The sequence below is a fragment of the Caretta caretta genome, chromosome 9 (genome assembly GCF_965140235.1).
Source record: "Caretta caretta isolate rCarCar2 chromosome 9, rCarCar1.hap1, whole genome shotgun sequence".
Taxonomy (NCBI): Eukaryota; Metazoa; Chordata; order Testudines; family Cheloniidae; genus Caretta; species Caretta caretta.
The window spans coordinates 64,443,353-64,457,049 of NC_134214.1; the positions used below are offsets into that span (position 1 = coordinate 64,443,353).

At 51.5% G+C, this 13,697-nt stretch overlaps 1 protein-coding gene across 1 annotated transcript in view; it reads left to right on the top strand.

Moving 5' to 3' along the window:
- Positions 1-705: 705 nt before the first annotated feature.
- The window catches only part of FRMPD3 (FERM and PDZ domain containing 3), a 148,481-nt gene continuing 135,489 nt past the window's right edge, over positions 706-13,697 (top strand). Inside the window, exon 1 of the mRNA XM_048864202.2 lies at positions 706-912. The gene's annotated coding sequence lies outside the window, so the exon portion shown is untranslated. The remainder of the gene's footprint in view (positions 913-13,697) is intronic.

The window sequence follows — 13,697 nt, forward strand, 5'->3', positions numbered from 1 at the left end:
CTGTCCAGCAGCTCCTGGGCTGAGCCCCATGCGGTTGGGAGAGCTCCCGCCCTCTCTTTCTCTGCAGGGCGGAGGTGTGGTGGGGCAAAGGGTGGCCCCCGATTTGGGCTGCGCAGCTGGCTGGCTGCTGCTGGAGACTGGAGCCTTGCTTGGCCCTGCAGCTCTTTAGTACCCGCTCTGCGCCCCCCATCTGCGTCGACCCCCGGGCACCGCTGGCTGTGCGGCCCCCTTCCCCTCTCCCACCCGGCTCCCCGCGCTCTCCCTGCTGCCCCCGGCTCCCCCCCTGGGGCCGGCTCCGCGGCGCTCGGGGGAGGGCGCACGGCGCAGGAGGGCTCCCCAGGCGCAGCGCCTCCAGCCAAGGTCACGGCGCCGAGCCGCGGGTCTCAGGAGAGGCGCAGCCCCGCCCCCGCTCACGCTGCTGCCGCTGTCTTTCCCGTCGGGGGCCCGCCGGGTGGCCTGGCCAGGCGCTATGTGCCGGGCTCCCGCCACGGGGCGCGAGTCGGGGGCCGGCGGGGTGCTCGCTGGGGAGCCGCTGTGGCTCGGGGCTGAGGGGGCAGCCGCCGCGGTGCGTGTCTAACCCCCTCGCGGGCGCTTTCCCCGCTTTGTCTCTGCCCCGAGAGCGGCGCCCCGCGCCCCTCCCTCCGCGCTGCCCGGCCCCCTGGCCCTGCGCCGCAGCATGGACACGCCGCAGCCGGGGGGCTGAGCGGAGCGCGGAGATGGAGACGGCAGGAGCCTGCGTGCGTCGCTCCCAGCCGCCTGCACCTCCGGCAGAAACTTCCCGGGGCAGCCCGCTCCCGCCCCAGCCCTGCTGCTGCCCGGCGCTGAGCCCTGGCCGGCCGCGCTGCTGGCGGGGAAGGCGGGAGGAGTAGAAGACACCGAGCGGAAGGACGGGAGGGGCAGCCGCCACCCAAGGTAAGGCGCGCGGCTCCCGGGGGCAGCTCTGCGGCGGGTCTGGGGAGGGCCGAGGGCGGGGAGGAATTGGGGGCGACCAGCAGCCGTGCCCGGCTCACCCCAGCCCCTCGCTTGGAGTCCGAGGCTAGTTCTGCAGCAGCAGCCAGCCCCAGGGCTGCTGGCTTTGCCGGCTGTGTTCAAAGCGCTTCCCTCGGCGCGTTTGCCCGGCTTTCATGACAGGGCTGTAGGGTGGGAGAGGTGTTTGCTTGGAGACCTGTGAGGAGTAATGGCCATGGTGTGCAGACTTGCCTGGTTTGTGATGATCAAACAGCCATGGGGGGGTAGACTACACAACTCCCTTCCAGGAACACACCCAAGCACACACAGAAATAGTATATCCCTATACCCTCAATCCACATACACACACACACACGCACCCCTCTGTATTCACACACAGCCCTCGCCACACAACCCCCCCGCCCCACAGCACCCTCTGTCCCAACCTGCACACTCCCATCCCTACAAGTGCACAAAGTCCTCTGTGCACATACACAGCTCTGTACACACACTCAAAGCCCAGCCCAGTCCTATGCACTCCTGGCCCCAGAATACACACATATGTCTGCGTGCCCTGTCTGGGGCACCGTGTGTGTCGCTTTGTGCCTGGAGTGCACTGCGGATTAGCCCCTTGGCTGGAACAGAGAGGGTGTGTAATGAAGAGTCCTATGTGTTCCAAAGCCACACCCTGAAGTGGCTGTGCACTCGTACACACAATGACTCCCCCAAAACCACTGTCCTGGAAATTGAAGTGTGCTCCTAGTGGGGTGTGCAAGCACATAGGCTAGGGCCCCACCATAGCAACTTGGAAATGTATCAAATGCACACTCCATAAATGTATGCACATCCCTATGCATGCATGCCAACAGCTCCGAATTGCATCTCATGCTGGGACGTGCACACACACCCCCTCAAAAATGTGTGTGTATTCCTGTGCCTGCGTGCCGAGACCCCACGTGTGCATGCACACAGATGGTCTCTGAATTTCATCCCTCTCTAGGAAAACAGGTGTCACTTTTAACTTCTGCAGCTGCTGCTCCTCTGCCGCACCAAGGGTGAGCTCTGCAGACTTGCTCATTAGGGGCCAGTGCTTGTCTTTGCAAGTGTTCCCCACTTTTGAATTGAAATGTGTGGGTTTGGGAGCATCTGTACAGCAAAGGTAAAGTGCTGATGCATTTAATGCTTTGGTCAGTGGCCCTTGGCTTCTGCTGTGCCAGCATTGTGCACTGGGGGGTGAGCAATTTATAATCAAGGGACCATCTTGTGAAACCTACTGCACTGCAACCATGGTAGCTCAGTTTCTATGGGGATGGTTTAAAGCCTTCTTCAGAGTGTAGATTCCCAGGGAACTGTAACTCTCCTTGGCAGCTCCTTTAGCACTGGAAAGACCAATGTTTGATTCTCAGGGGGATTGATGCGCATGAGAGAGGACTGTTTGATGCTCAGGGAGTAGGATCTTTGATTGGGAAGTTGTTTATTGCACTGCAGAGACTGCAGCTTAGTTTCTCTGGGAGGCAAGATCCTTGCATAAGCGCTATCCTTATTGCATTGCATTTGGATCACTTGGGATTTTGCACACTGTCATTGCTGCATGTCTCGAGTTTGATTCGCCAGTGCTGGGAGAGGAGTTGGTTTCCTGTTGCTTTCTGCAGACTTCCCATTTGACAACGTCCCATTCTCCAGGGTGAGTGGAAATTCATTCTCTGTTTCTTCAGCCCTGGGCTCCCTCACTGGTCTCCCAAGCTTGGGTTAGAGGAATAATTCTTTTTTGAAAAGGCAATGGATCTAATGAATAAAACCGAAGATTGTGTAAATCACAGGAATTAGGAGATCAGTGGCTGGCCCTGCATTACTTTTCCTTTGTAGTTATGGTTTTAATAATCTTGGCAGCGAGTTACCTCTGTTCCCCCATTGATGCAATCTTTGTGTTGCTACTGTTGGGACCCCTGGTGTCGATTAGGCTGTATCACTTTGACCCGTTTTCACCACCAGGCTAGCTAAACATGCTGAGACATGGTGATAAAAGAGGGTTCTGCTCACTGAAGCCTTATCCACATTAGAGCCAAAATATTGAAAACTGGGTGTCTGAAGTTGTGCTTCTGAGTCCAGTGTTAAGGAGCTAAATAAGTGGCCTGATTTGCAAAAGTGTTGAGCACTCAGCATCTCCTATCGACCTGAATATGAAGTATTGGATGCTCAGGGCTTTTGGACATCAGGTGCTGACGCTGCCGTGTTTGAAGCCGGCAGAGCCTTTGGCATGGTCTCAGGGTGTAGCCCCCTGTAGCGCTCTTGGGAATAATCCAACGGGACATTGGGATGTCACATCAAAAAGAAAATGTCCCAGTTGAGTGTGAATGATAGTGCTCTGTGACCAGTGCAGTTGGCAACCCAGCAGAGCCCCCAAGATTGGGAACCTGAGTAACCGGCAAACAGCGCCCCCTAGTCAGGGAGCTGATACCAACTCAGCCTTTTCGTCAAGAGCAGACTGTGAACGTTGTTTAAGTGTTCAGAAAGTACGGTGAATTGAAAGGGAGCTGTGCAATGTGGACATGCAGAGCAGACACAAACACCGGGGGCACTTCCACTCACGAAGGAATGGGCAATGCTAAGGTGAGGGCAAAGTAACGGGCGCTCACAGCTGATAAGAAAATTAGGCCTCTTCTCCATCAGTTCCAGTTTCCAGCAAGCTCTTGGATTCAGCCCAACTTCCTGTGCATCCTGAACAGGAGAAAAGGAAGAGTGAGAAGGGAAGTGATGAAGGCCTAGAGCCTGCGTCTGGCCTAAGCCAGGCTGCGACCTGCTGCGTTTCAGAGCAGAAGTGCAGGGCTTAGTGATTATCTCTGGCTCCAGCAGGTGGCAGATTCTTGACAGAGGTAAATGGCTGGGGAAGAAAAGTGCCACCTTCTAAATTAGCAATGGAAGAGGCCGAGCTGGGCTCAGGTGAGAAAGAGGCTTTTCTGTCTCTGTTGATAACATTTTGTACCAACTCAGAAATCTGTGGCGCTGATAAACTTCTTCATGTGTGAGCTGGGCTGGTTCCAGGCCGGGCCTTTTGAATAATGCATAGAAGCAAAGGGTCAAATCCACTTCTGTGAGAAATCTTAGAGCAGGATGGAATTTAAAGATAAGGCAGATACTAGTGGTGCCTTGTCTTATCCAGTACCCATGGCAGGCCACGCCTGGATCAATCTCAGGAGCCCTTCTGGGTATGATAAGTGCGTGGAGCATGCTCAGAGGGTTAGCTGCCAAATTCCTGAGAGATTGACACCAGAATCAGTTGCAAATCAAAGGAGCATCAAGATCAAGGGAATGCTTTCCACATTTGCTTTTTGTTCACCCTCGGCTGTTGAGGAATAGAGATCTCCTACTGCTTATATGGAGCTTTGCAAACACCAGTCCTGCTGCTGCTTCTGTTGAAATCAATGGCAAACTCTCCTGGCTTTCAGTGGAAGCATTAGTTAATCTTGCCTCACAACCACCCCCTGGGAGTTAGCTGTAGTTAAAGCCAGCTTTCTCACAGCAAGATTACGCAGCTGTTATAAAGCATTCATACAATGCCATAAATATACATGGTTCTCCCAGAAATACATGAGACTTGTTCCCTGCCCCGAGGAACCGACAGGCTGAATGAGACAAGGCACAGAGCAGCAGACTTGGTGAGGCTGGGGTGCGGATTATTGAGGAAGAGAAGGGAGTTGGGGTCACTTGAAGAGATGAGGCTTAAGGAGGGATTCAAAGGGATGACGGGGTAATCAGAACCCTTGCTTGGGACTCGGGAGATCTGGATTCAATTCTCTGTACTGCCGTGGGCTGTGTGTGACCCTGAACAAGACTCAAGTTCTTCCTGTGCCTCAGTTTCCCCATCTGTAAAATAGGGGTATTACACTGCCCTGCTTTCCCATGAGGATCAGTACACTACAGATTGTGCGGATTGACTAGCACTCAAGTCTGGGAGCTCCTCATCACTGGATATTGTACTGTTGCCTCCCCAGAGGTCTGGGAGTTATGGGAAGGCTCTTCATATTTGTAGTGCAGTTACTCATTGGAGCTATAGTCTGGCTGTACTGTACACAGTCGCCTGCTCCCTCTTTACCACCTGTAGGGGAGACAGTCCTCTAACTGTTCCAGTTGCTCCTGCCCCAGTTCCATTTAACAAATGCTGGGGAGTTTGGAAGATGGGAGGCAGAGAAGGGGAGCTAACCTACCATGGTCCTTCACACCTCTAGGCCACCCATTCAAATCCAGTTCAGTGCAGGAGTGGTGAAAAGGTGTTACCATCAGCTCGTTGGCAACATGCATGCAAAGTGGTGGTGGCATTAGTCAGGTTCTTAGGAGACGGGTGTCCCCATCACAAGACCAAACAGCACGATTAGCACCCTCGTTGGCAGCCTCAGTAGAACATGTGAGAGCTAACGGGGACTGCTGCCCCCCTCCCCCCATCCCAGAGGTGGCTCCTCTAGGCCAGGGTCACGGCACGTGATAGGGCAGTGTGGGGGAAGCTGTTCTGAGGACAGGGGAATTCAGTCTCCACAGCATGTCAATTAGCCAGCTGCTTTCGCCAGCCCTAAGTTACAGTGGAAACCAAAAAGATTTGGGGGCTTGGCATGCTCTTGAGCATCAATTCAAGCTGCAGTGCGAAGGTTCAAGTCTAAGCAAATAAGACTTCTTCAGGGATTTCACACACACACAGGACCAGATCCTCAATTGGCATAGATTGGTGTCGCTCTGCTGGGTCAAGGCTTATTTACATCAGTGGTGGCTCTGTTGCACGCACCAGCATGGCTGCATTTCTACTTCCCCATCTGCTCTGTCCTTGCCCTGTTTCCTTCCTCTCTCTTTGTCCTTCATCCTGGCTCCTGATGGGAGGAGTTCCCAGGGTGTGCACCAGGGCAGGGCAGGACTTCGGGTGCCTTGGTAGGCTGGGGAATGGGACGCTCTGGGCATTGGAGTCTTGCAGGCTTTGCGTGGAGCCAATTCCACCAGCTGTTCTGACCAGCTTTGGAAACAGAAGCTCCTGTCCGTCCACATCCGGTCTTCACAGCATGTCTCGAGCAGGCTGGATTAATGCCCAATGATGTTAAAAACACTCCGAGCTCTTTGGTGTTCTTGCTCGCTCTTTTAAATTAATCAAAAGCTGGCTTCCGCAGCCAGTCGATAGTGAGATTTATCACTTAAACAGCATTATTGATTGCCTGGGAAGCCTGGTTTCATATTGATAGATATGTACGCATGCAGACAAGCTGATGAGCCCTGTGCTATTAAAGGCACAGAACGTGTTGTGTCTGACCTACCCCCCGCAGCTGGGGAGCCACATCTGGTGCCCAGGGGGCATCAGCCTGGCAGAGCCAGAATTCCCTATTTGAGTGAGAGCAGTGGTCTCTTTGTGTGGCACCATGGCCAAAGTTGGCCTTTCCTTCCTTGTCCACTGGGCTTTCTACAGGGTGACACCATAACAGGGCCTGGTTACTGCCTGACTGTCAGCATTCAGATTTGCTGCTTATACGGGAGCCGCCTGCTGTGTTAGCCTCTCTTGTACCCCCATGCTCACCTCTGCTAGCAGGAAGTGGGACAGCGATATAGGCAGAGCACCTCCTTAGCTCACTATGGAAGTGCTTGTCCACAGTGCTGGCTGGGCTGGTTAATGAATTGTAGGTGACCTACCGCAAATCCTGCTGCTGCCGTCAGTGCCCCCTAGAGGAGCAGCTGGCCTGGCATGGAGCCTCATCTGAAAAGTTGACAGCAAGGCTGGGGGTATGTTAACATGTGTGATGGGCACCTCGAGTGGGACAAAGGAACCTTTATTAGCCGTTGCTTTGATCTTTCTGAGCAGGCTAGTGGTAGACCCATCAAAGGAGCCCTGCGGTGCCCTCCTCACTGTCCATATATTCCAACGGGATGGCCATGACGTCCATCAGCCAAAGAGGCAGGGAGCAATGTGAGGCTTTGCCAGGCTGTAAGCAAGGGAGACTGAGCTGATATTACTGTGAAGGGTGCTCATGGTGGTATTTCTCCATGAAAAGAGCATGGCGTCGCTGTGGTCTGAAATGGCTCTTCTTGTAGATTAAGGAAAACATCAAGAAAGAACCAAGTTAAAGTCCCCATGAGAGACAGCTGTGTGTGTATGTGTGTTCTAAGAAGGTGCACCAACTCTGTGAACAAAATGGCAACTGTCTTTGCACACGGGGAGTGCTTAGAAACTGAAATAATTGAATGTATATAAACGAAAGGCCTCCATTTCATAGCTACATATGCCTTGCACATGTCTGTGCTGGCCGAGGATACTGATACGTTCAGGGTCGGTTTCTTGGTACTAAAACTACTCCAGAGAGGAATGGGATGGTTTTTCAAAGGCTCGGGGGGCTGTGCACAGAGTATTTTGGTAACAAATATAATACTACACTAACTCTGGGAACTGGCAGACTGTTCCAGCAGTACCCAGCTCCCCACTGCCCTTCCCCACCCTCTCTTGGAAGTAGGGCTACCAGTCCGTCTGTTGCACCACCAGAAGAGGCCAATTGCCTGCAGTGGTTCTGGGACATTTTTAGGGATACCTGCTCCAGTGGGGCAGTTGTTTGGGTGATACCAGTTGAGGGGAGGTCCCAGAGAGGGAAGATGTTGTGGAGGTATTGGTGTGAGGGGCTCTCAGTTGGGTGCGTTTTCTCAGATAACAGGTATCTCAGTTCCTGCTCCTCTGTAAACGGAGTTTTTGAGGTCACCACCATGTAAATCTTTATGGGGTTGCAACCTGAGAGCTCACATTTCGTAACAGGCAGTTCAGTGGCCTCCATGAAAGGAGTTTGGTGACCTCAGTCCAGTTCCCATGGGATGGGGTCTGTGTCTCAAACCATTATGACGCTGGTGCAGTATTGGCAGAGAGGCCAAGAACGTGGATAGCCCTGGAGGCTGAGCTATCCCCATATCCTTAAGCAGTGCCACCAGGCCTGATCTGAAGCAGGGCTGAGCTTGAAACCTCTTTATCGGGAAAGGCTCTGGGTCAGTGGAGCCCAGTCACAGTAGGGTGGTGCTCAAGATAGGATTAAAAACCAAGCCAAGGTTCTGCTTTACCAAACTTTTCACTCTGTCTGTGTCGTGTGTACTGCACCGTGTTGTACTGTGTTCCATCCCCAGCGCATGGTAATACCTGTCTCTGCAGCACAACTTGCCTCGCGCTGCCCTGCATTCTAATTCGCTCTTGCTGCACATCAACGGTTGTGCAATGTACTGGTCTGCATCCTCTACTGCACCTCATTGTATACTGCACTGTCTGACACTAGAACTGTTCTCTCCCGAGCTGTGCTGCAGTCTCCGACGCTGGTGTGTGCTCTACTGCGCCTCGTTATGCTGTAATCACACTGCATTGCCCTGCCTGGCCCCGGACTGCCCTCACCCTGCATGGCACTGAAAGGCACTGCATTTTACTGTGGTGTGCGCTTCAGAACTGTATCCTGCCGCACAACATGTCCTGCCGCTGGGTATAGGAAACAAAGGGGTCGGCTGGGGTCTGAATGAGACGTTAAAAGTAGGGGGAGATGAACCTGTGGCATCCTGTCCGGTGCAGAGGCATGGGCAGTTTTGTGGGGAAATGTGGGGGGCTTCACTTGAATTCAGTTTTGCTCTGTTGTCCCTTTAAGTTCCTGCAGTATGACTTGCCTGAAATTGCAAGTCCCTGCTCCCTGAAATTGCACATCTGGTAGCTAGCGCAGCAGGTCTGTCCTTGAATAATGAATTCTCCATGAATAACAGAGGTCCCGGAGTGCGAGTTAGTTGCATGTCGTGCCTTGAGATTTCATGATACAGGCCAGTTAACATAGACGGAAGACCCCAATCTTTAGGGCATGTTCTGCTCCAGTGACTTTCTTCAACCCCCAGGAGCAGTGCAATGCCCACAATTGCAGCAGCAACCTCCAGCGAGTCCTGCCTCACAGTAGAGGTGGAGTCATGCATGCAATTCAGGCACCAGTTTACTCCTCTTAGCTAACAATGTGATTTGTCTGAGTGTGTTTGTAATGTTCCCATCTCAGTAGCATCTTGGCATATTACCCAGATTATATGGAACATCAAATGGAGATAATCCCTTACTCTGGATAGTCTGACAGTTCTGGCTCAATCACTCATACGTACACCTGTGACAGTCTATAGACAAGCCAGTGTCTGATGAAGGAGGTGTTTCTTGCACTCAGAAAGTCAATAAACCTGGGTTCTGGAGCTAGAGACCCTCCACTAAAAATACTGTCTCCCCAGCCCCCATCTAGGGATTGTCAGCAAAAGTGCTTTAGCCACTTTGAGGCTAATGTAATGATGCACAGGGAGAGAGGCAGTGCTGAAGGCAGCCAGCTCCCAAACCAAGTCGGGCTTCATAAATGAGCATCAGCACCTGGAATTGTGCTGGTTAATTTAGCATTCTCCTACCAATCCAGTAGCTATAGCAGATTGAAGCCGGTGGGACGCTTTGGTCTTCACAAGTAGCCCCAGGTATATTGTTGCCCCTTTTTTTACCTAAGAAGCTAGTCAAAGTTTGGAGCCCTGGGGATGTTCCAGTTGGAGGTAGAAATTGATAGGCTGGTATTTTTTAAATGCAATCTTGGTTATTTAGAGGAATGTACCAAGTCCTGCTTCTCCAAACACAGGAGGAGCCAAGAACAAAAGGAGCAATTTCTTTGTTTCCAGCCCTAAGCCTTTTTAGCCATCTAGAGCCTAAAGCTCTCTCTCTAGCTTATCCCAGGCTCGCACTTTGATCACAGGCTACTGCTGGACTTTCTGCCTGTCTCTCTGTTCTGTCTGTTCTCAGTTTCAATGTGCAACACCTTCCTTCTCTCTCTCTCTCTCTCTCTCTCTCTCTCTCTCTCTCTCTCTCTCTCTCTCTCACTATTCAGCAAAGCCTCTCTCCCAATCTGTCCAAACTCCTGGGTGGGTTCACAACCCCTTCTTGTCTTCAATAGGGGGACTTCTCATTAGCTCATCCTGGCAGTTATGTTAATTGGGAGGTGCATTCACACCCACTTCCAGTGACATTTTAACTCAACCCAGAACAAAGTTTCTCCAAGCCCATAATGGCATCGCTGCAGCAGGCCAGCCTGGAAGTGGCAAAAGTGCAGTTGATTGTGGTGAGGGCTGCATCCTCAAGGAAACCTTTTAGCAAGCCACAGATGGGTTAAAAAGCCCTGAGCGACTGTTGCTACCTGGGAATCCAAGAGTGGGCAGAGCTTCCGATGTGCCCTTCCTTTGTGTCCATCTTTGCAAGGGGAACTTGCATCTATACTTGGAGTTCTCAGGATCTTTCTGTGTTCATCAAATGGTTTTCCCTTTGCAACTCACATCCCCTCTTGTCTTCTTCGTGCTGAGTTTGAGCAGCTTGCTGTCCTCCACCTAACTGCCCGGTCAGGTGCTGGGAAAGCAAGGAGACTGCACCCCCTGGAAAAGGAGATATAACATGGAGGTGGTGTCCACATACTGAATGTGTTGCAGCCCAAAGGTCTCTGTTTCATCCAGGGCTTCACCTACATGTTGAACAGGAAGGGTGGCAGAATGGAGAGCCCTGCAACACCAGCACGAGTGGGCCCCTGGGATGGCTTAACAGGTAACCACAATCACTGCCCCCCGCCCCCCAAAGTCTTCCCAAGAACAGTCTCCTCCCTTGCCTGCATGGTCTCACAAATGGATCAGCATCACTGTGTGATCAGTGGTACCCAAGGCTGCTGATAAAGCTAATGAAATCAGCCATGATAGCTGACCTTTGTCCAGTTAGGGGAGCTAGACAATCAGAAGAGAGGCTTTGGTGAGGCAGTGTTGCCTCGTGGATAGGACACTGGACAGGGTCTCAGGGGACCTGGATTCTATGCCTGGCTTGGACAGGGTCTCTAGATGTTACTCCAGACAGTAACTTCCAGAAGTAGTGATCGTCCAGTCCACCCTTACCCACTCGATGTTAACAAAATAGTGTTGTATTTTTATGAAGCTAGCTAAAATAGCACACAAGAAACGTGTCCAGTCCAATCTCCTTTGTCATCTCATCTTCGTTTAAGGCCAGGGTGGCAGGAGGGAGGAGGAATGAAGAAAACAAAACACAAAAGGGAGTTTATATCCCATGTCTCCAAGATGTGCCTAATGTTATAATCTCGCAGGGCTTCCATTTGTGGAGGTTAAACCTGTATAAAAAGCTCTTCCTCAAGGAGAGGCTTGTCCCCCATTCCCTTTATGGGACTTGCTGTGAATCTGTTTCCAGATGGTTATGTGGCATGCTTGGACTATTCAAATGTTGAGGCAGTTCTAAAGCCTGCTGCAGATGGGCAGAAAGCACTGTTGCAATCTATGAGTGATCACTGTATTTCTGTTATCCCGGCCAGGGCGCCAGGAAAAGAAATTAAATGAACCCACTGCTACTGCTTTTATGGATTCATTTCTCTCTAGTGTTCAAGCCACACGTTGTCCCAGATCCCCTGCCAATAGCAGGGAGCTAACTGGTAATGCAGATGCTATTAATAAAGCAAGTGTTGTTACATATTCATATCAGTCAGATCTCTAATTCAACTACATGAAAAAAATATTCTGTAGCAGAGAAACATTAGGGAGGATAATGTAAGTTTCATTCTACCAGCATTGGCACATCCTGCTCTGTTCAGAATCCTTTGTTTCAGGATTCCTGAATTAAATATTCCATTTGGCCCTCTCCGATCTTTCTCTAGACGATTGTCTGCTGGCTTTGCATCCAAGCACTAGGGGCACTTTTGTCTGACTGTTTAACTTTGTTTGCTGGGAAGAGCAAAGATCCATCATTTCCCATTCTAACAGACCCTGTTGATTGGCAGTAATGTTATCCTCTTAGCTCGGTACCTGGCAAATGTAAGTTCCCCAGGGGAGGTTTCCTTGACTTGATTTGAGCTAGATACTTTGATCTGCACTTAGTTATTCTTGCCTAGCACTGTCTGAGGCCACCAGGCTCCATAGGCATTGGTGATTCCCTGGGTACGTCAGGACGGAGAGAGGACTAATATCACACCTTAGGGTTTGTCTACATAAGAGCTGGAGGTCTAACTTCCAGCTTGAGGAGACAGATCCACGCTTGCTCTGATGAAGTAAGCACACTAAAAACAAGTGGGGCCACGGCTGTGCCTGGGGCGGGAGGGACTAGTAGCCCTGAGCATGCACCTGTGGTCTTGGATGGGATCATACTGGGGGTGCCTAGCCTCTCCCACCTCTCCTTCTGCCATGGTTACACTTCTATTTTTAGCTTGCTAACTGGATCAGAGCTAGCGTGTGTATGTCCCCTCCAGCTGGGAGTCCCAGCTTCAGTGTAGCCACATGCTTAGACTCTTTTAGGCCCTTCCATCAGGGCACGAGTTAATAGCTCAAACACGAAACATAGGCAAAGCGGCAGAGCCCAGCAGTTCCACTGCCCAGAGCTCAGAGAAGCTCCTCCCTGTCCTCATCCAGGTACAGGTACACTAGAGCTGGAGATTTCCAGCTGGAGGAGGCGCACCTGTGCTAGCTCTGATTGCTAGAATTAGCAGTGTAGGCACAGTGGTCGGAGGCGCTAGCAGCTCAAGTACATACCTCTGACAGGGTCGTGCTTGGAGCGGCTGAGCCCCTCCCGCCAGCAGTGCCACGGCAGTTACACTCTGTTTTTAGCACGTTAGTTCAGTCCGAACTAGCTTGGGTCTGTCTCCTCAAGCTGGGAATCCCACCTTCCAGCTCCAGGATGATGCACCCTTCCCTATAGTCCCTCGCTTCAGTGCCCACAGCTGGAACAAGCTCTCTCAGTTCTTTATAGGGATCGCCTGACCCCTTCTCAGTTGGGTCTGATAATTGTAAAGGGCCGGCTGGCTCCAGCCCCCCTGACCCTTCCAGGGGCAGAGCACCGTGTTATCTTTCTCCTGACATCCCATCCCCATGATGGTGGCATTCCATTGTAGCCCTCTGTGAATACATGTTCCACCCAAGCCAAGCTGTGTGGGTATCTGTTTCCTAGTAGCCAAGCTGTTCCCGTTTTAGGGCAGGTTCTGCATGTTAACTTGCTGTTCAAACATATGCACTCCGAGAGCTATTACCTTTATTCACCTTGATCACAACTGTGTGGAACCAATTTGTCCTACTCTTCTGTTCCCTTCCTGACTGTGTCAGCTGCTCTTCTACCCTGTCCACGAGAGTCTCTGTATTAGGAGCTCTGACTCTCAGAGAGCTGTGCAAGTTTAACGTTGACTGTGTGGACAGGGTCTATTTCTCTGCTTGATTCCTGCACTGTAGCATTTTGCTAAGGACAGCTTCGGGAGGACTGTGTTACATATGCAACCCAGCCAGCCTGGCTGGCATTTATGCCATTTGCCACTATTCTATATGATCAAACAGGAGGAATACCGTCTCAACAACACTGTGTCGAGACATTGCATCTCAGGGCAGTGACATTGCACAGGGCCTTAGGAATATGATGGATGGATAGATAAACAGAGAAGAGATTTGGGGCAGACGCCTTCCTTCTTTATTTTGTGTATTTTATGGTAGTGGTTCTCAGCCAGGGGCACGCGTACCCCTGGGGGTACGCAGAGGTCTTCCGGGGGTACATCAGCTCATCTAGATATTTGCCTAGATTTACAACCGGCTACATGAAAAGCACTAGCAAAGTCATTACAGACTAAAATTTCATACAGACAATTACGTGTTTGTACTATTCTATACGTTATACACTGAAATGTAAGTACGGTATTTATATTCCAACCGATGTATAATTCTATGGTAAAAATGAGAAAGTGAGCAAT